Below are 5895 nucleotides of genomic sequence, written 5' to 3'. Positions count from 1 at the left end.
CACTTCTAACCACTCAAACATACATGCATACAAACAGGCCATTATCAGCTCATACCAGGTTTACACCAGTGCTGTGGTGGGCAGGGTAAGCAGTCCTGTAGGCTCGCACCTCCAGGGGAGCTTCTGACAGTATTTGCAGAACACAACAGAGCCGCCTCTGTGCCCTCAGGACAATAGAAACCTAGAAGAAAGAATGTGTTCAGTCTTAACAATTTATTTCAAATAGTTAAACTGTCTATAAATAAGATGGAGAAAATTCATCTCAGAAGTCAAAGAATGAAAATCTGTGCATAGAGTCTGATTAGTAGATAATTAGTAGAATATTTTTTCCCCCATCAGTTTTTTTTTTTTTTTTTTTTTTTTTTTTTTAAATGTATTGTACCTGGTGGACATGGTCCAGCACAGTGCATGCCCCACTGACACTGTGTCAATTTAAATATTGGTCCCTGAGGGGTGAAATCTGCACTCCCAGAAACACAAATATATCCTGCAGCACACGCGCCCTGGATCCTTCCAGCCCTGAAGAAAATACACACAGAGGTTAGGCACAAAACAACAAGATTCACTGCAGACTCAAAGAAACACACACAGTATAGGCCCACACACAAGAACATTTAGAAGACACTAAAATGTCTGCTTCATTAGATGAACAGAATGATAATTACATCATTTCTAACATTGTTGCCTCCTTTCTCTATCTCTATTCATTATATTCATGCATATTAAGGTGTTAATTTGGCTGTTCAGTGAACCGTGACTCCTGAACATGATATACTCCTGCATTCTGCTAATTGTGAACATAATCAAAGCAGAGATGAGTGTTTGCCTCTGAGCATGTGTCCGTATGAGTATGCATGAGGACAGGACATGCATGTGTTTTATTGTACACGTCATGTGAGTGTGAGACAAGGGCACATTTGAGCTCTTCCGCATGCATGCACCGGGGGTTTGATGCATCCAGTGTACCTGCAGAACTTCCCTGAAGGGCAGGGTAAACACTCTCTCTCTTCCTGTAGTCCTCCCTGGTTTGAATGAGTGTATGTCCCATTGGGGCAAGGCTGAGGCACCATGGTGCCTGGAAAAAAAAAAAAAAAACAAGATGCAGAAGAACTGAGACAAGATTTATTATTATTGTAAATTAAATGAATAAATTTGGAAACTTTTTAAAAACATTTTTCTCTCCAGGATGGCTCATAATGTTTAACAATAGTGAAAGGAAGAGTTCATCTTTTTGGTAAATAAGCTTATTAACTTGCTTGCTGAAAGTGCAGTGCGTTAAATATAAAGCTACAGTCAGCAGTCTGGCACATGACGTTTGTGCTGACCACAACATTTTGTACAGATTAAACAAACAAGATATAGTGAGTTAATTTGTGAGCTGTAGAGATGCTGGTAGGCAGATTAAAATCCTCTTTGGTGAAAATTGTTCTTTAAGTGTACCTGCAGGGCAGAATGAGTGTGGTGGGCAGGGCCATGGCTCCCCCACTATGGCCTCCTCACAGTAGAATCCAGGTCGGCAGGGGATACAGCTATTTGAGCCCGGGTTCGGTTGGTACTCTCCTGTGGGACAAGGCAAGGCCAGGGCAGAGCCTTCTGGACAGTAGTGGCCCTAGAAAAATATCCAAATGACAAAAGGTGCATCTGAGGGGTGGCACTCAATGCAGCAGTACATTAATATTAAGCAATGTGGTACAAGCTCTTCTCTGAGGGATAGTGTTAACAATAAGAACAATGGCTAAGGGAAGGACAGGGAAGGGAATTTAATGGTAGAGAAGGAATACAGAGAGAAAAAGACTAAGAGTGTATGAATAATCTTTACCTTGGGACAGAGGAAGGCATATGGAGTGGTTGAAGAGAAGTCAAAAGGGCAGTAGAAACCAGCAGCACAGGGGCCACTGGGGTTGGCCAGACCCTCAGTGGAACAGTAGTGACCTGCAGGACAGGCAGAGCAGCTCTCGATGGACGCACCTCCTATAACCGGAGTACAACAGATACCAGTGATGCAGATCAGACAATCAGAGATCCCATCAGGACGTCTTTCAAATGCAAATGCGAGCATCTAACTAAAGGTATGAAGTGGAAAACAAATGATTCAACTCATTACACAATGGTTTGACTCTAACACAGGAAAATGCCATTTCATGATGAGTGTAAACAGTTGGTGTACCAGTGGTCTTGCGAATACTGCCAAGAGGGCATGGAACTGGGGTGAGGCACCCCGCTGGACAGTAGTGGCCCACAGGGCAAGGGCCATTCCTGGAGAAGTTGTCAGAGTTATGCGGTGTTGGTCCCATGGCCCCACCTTGGCAGAAATAACCCTCCAAACAAGACCCTAGACAAAAATACAAAACACAATCAGCTTGGTTAACTATTACTAAATTGTGTAACCAGCATAAGGGTGTGTTTATTTTGCCAAACGGCATCTGTGTGTCTGATCACCTTGTGGCATTGAGGCTCCATATGAACCACAGTAGACTCCAGAGGGGCAGGGCGTGCAGGCAGAGAGAGAGTGGGCTCCTTTCTGGTTGTTGAAAGTCCCTAAAGGGCAGGGTTGAGGCAGGGCTGTCCCAGAAGGACAAAAATGACCTACAAAAAGCAAATTCCATCAATGACTGTGTCGCTGTTGCATGTAAAAAGGCTAATGACATGATTTATACTGAACACTGAAGGCTTATTTTCACCATGCTCACCAGCTGGGCAGATAGAGGGCTCTTGAGTGGCTGAGAAGGAACACATTGTCCCTTTGGGGCATATTATGCAGCGGGCTGCTCCAGGGGCGGGACTGTAAGTGCCAGGCTCACAGGGCATCTCACTTGCTGAGCCAACAGGACAGCTATGGCCAGCGGGGCAGAGGTAGCCATGGGAACCATCTGACGGGGTGGGACTTGAGCTGCCACCCAGGCACACATACCTGTAGGCATAAACAGGGAAAACAAACTTCATATCACAAATATTGCCACAAGCTCTCATTAGCGAGTCTCAACAATCACTCAGTGAGAATTCATTTTAGAAAAACACAGCTGTGAAAGTCTTGAAAATAGTTGTCAGTAAAGGCAATAGTAAACCAGTCTTTCTGAGCAGAGCCCACCTCTTCAGTTTTGCTCCATAAAATACTTTAAGGCAGATTTTCAATGGTTAACAATCCAGTTTAAAATAATCGACACTGAAAGTAGTACATCTGAACTCCAAGCAGTCAGCACAGTCAATTTAAAAACACCACATACTGTTTAATGCTAATGCACTTACCATTACACGTAGGGTTATAAATCATACATATTCAGTTCTGCTCATTCAGAATTAATCACAATCAGCTGCTAAGTATAGCGTGTTTCCAAAGAAAAAAGATCAATACGTTTTAATAACTGGGAGCAATTAATGTCAGACAGAATAAAACTAGTGTTTTATGGCTAAATGTCTTTGAATTGCACTGAATTTTAATTCTATTACCTCAAAATGAAACTCTTCTCAGATCTTACTTACAGCTTATGAACAGAATAGAAAAAAATGCTTTGGCAGACACACTGAAGTGCTAAAGATGCTTTTAAGTGGGTTTTATAGCAGAGAATATTTGCAACCAAATGCAACACTTTGCACAGTGTGGATCTTGTGCCTCTGAAGACACCTGTTCTCTCTCATGCTGAAACTCAGACACATGTAAAAGGCATCTGCTGTCCTCAGTTATCTGTCTGATTTTGACATTTTCACACATACTGCCTTGCCTTGGATTTCTAAACAAACCCCATATCTTGCTGACATCTTGGATTGGTCCCTTTAATCCAGGTATAAATCCCACACATAAATCCAAAAATACTTTCAAGGAATAAAGGTGAGAAAAATTTTGCATTAGACATATGGGAGAGACTGAAAGAGCAAGGGAAAGACGGGTTTAATTTCTTGACCACTTTCTCTTCAAGTCAGATGTAAACAGTGAAGTGAGTAATATAAATAATACCCACTACGGACCAAAAAGAGCTGTATGTGCATCCAAACTCTCTATAGGGAGATTTGAAACTGAAAAAGCAGAAGAGCAGAAGTGTTTACCCGGCATGACATGGGAGAGCATCTGAAAACTCCGCTATTGCAGGCTTGTCACAAAACAGTCCAGGCGGGCAGAGTGGGCATTCACCAACTCCCTTCAGTCCTCGGGAGATGGAAAGAGAGCCTGTGGGGCAGGGGAGTGGATAGCCAGTACCTGTGGGGCAGTAGTGGCCAGAAGGGCAGAGATGGCTTCCACTAGAATTCCCCTGAGAAAACGGGAAAAGGTAAAGACTTGATAAAACTAAGGCATTCAAAATCATGAAACACTGGCATGACATTTTTTACTGATAATATCCATTTTAATTTTCAAGTCTAATAAAGCCATGAGATCTCTAGAGGCTGAAATACAAAAGTGCCCATGTGAATGTGCTCAGCAGTATTGCAATATTCCTATTTGATTATGCAATATCATGCGTGAAGTTGACATTGTGCCCTGTAGGGAATAATGAGGAAAGCTTATGGAGTGACAAAAATGGAGAACAGTAATTGTTAAGTAAAGTGTTAAGTGAAATTCATGGTAAAGTCAGAGTTAGATTCTACTATTTCTTGTGTACCAGTGGAAATCTAGTGGTAGCACTAGAGGAAAAGCAATTCATCATCAAAGCACCATCAGTAAGCAAAGCAAATATGCTGGAAATGTGGTCATTTTTTAATATCTATTGTAAAAGTTTACATTACATGTGATGGTGCCATCGGAGGAATCATCAAATAAGAAAAGGGTCATCCCTGGGTATAAAAACAGTGTCCGTAATTTTTTTTTTTTTTTTATAAAACAATTTACCAATCATATTTTGCTAGTTCATACAGACATTTTGACACAGTGGTGAAGTTTGATGAAAGGATGAAATGTCCAAAATAAAGAGATATAATTCACTGAGCTGACCAACATCAACAGGTTATGCACCTAAAGAGGCAACAGAGAACAACACCTGATACTCAGTAGAGTTCGGGCTGGTTGATCCAGCAGGACAGTAGTATCCTGCTTCACACAGTCCTGTGGGCTGGGACAGACCAGACTGAGAGCAGAACATCCCTGTAAGAAAAGACAACAAAATAAAGCCATCATCACAACGATTGTTTTTTAGATGTAATTAGGATTTAGGTTATGATGACGTAGAACAAAACACTGATCCTTTCCATACCAGCAGGGCAGGGCAGACAGGCTTCAGGAATGGAGGCTCCAAGCTGGGTCTGCACAGTGCCAGGGGGGCAAGGAAACTCTAGTCCTAGAGTCAGTCCTGGAGGACAGTAGTATCCAAAGGGACACAGTGCAGGCTGTACAGTACCTTCAACTGAGCCACACCAAGATGATTAATAAGCACGAGTGATATCTGATGACACCAATGAAATGAACAGCTTCTTTTTTTTTCAACTTTTGAATGTCCAATGTCTTAGAAAAGATACAGCAGCATGATTAAATACATTGTCTCTCTGACACTGTAAAATTAGTTGTCAGTTAGATTAGCAGAGATAAAGAGAGGTGTGACTTCCACTAGCCATTCCCATTTTACCTCAAGATGTATCAGCTCTGCTTCAATTAGTAAAACCTTCCCAGAATGACTTTGGACAATCCCCACAGAATGGGTGTGAATTTGTTGCTTTCATTAAACAGAGAAGGCCTGTGAATATTCAGTAGCTAGCTAGCAACATGTCCATGATCACTGTGTCCCTTATTAAAAATAACTCATTAAAAACATGTCCTCTAGCTGTACTGCATGCTAATCTATTGTGACTACTGATAATGAATTGCAATATCTAGTCCCCAGTGTATGGATCCCCAGATCATTGTTGAATCTTGAATGAAGAAAAGAACTCTTGCTGTTCTTGCTGAAGAAAACTCTAGGACAATCCATGCTT

Source organism: Seriola dumerili, unplaced genomic scaffold (genome assembly GCF_002260705.1).
Source record: "Seriola dumerili isolate Sdu_G_001 unplaced genomic scaffold, Sdu_1.0 BDQW01000199.1, whole genome shotgun sequence".
Taxonomy (NCBI): domain Eukaryota; kingdom Metazoa; phylum Chordata; class Actinopteri; order Carangiformes; family Carangidae; genus Seriola; species Seriola dumerili.
The sequence above is the reverse complement of the archived record's forward strand: the minus strand, read 5'-3'. Positions refer to the sequence as shown.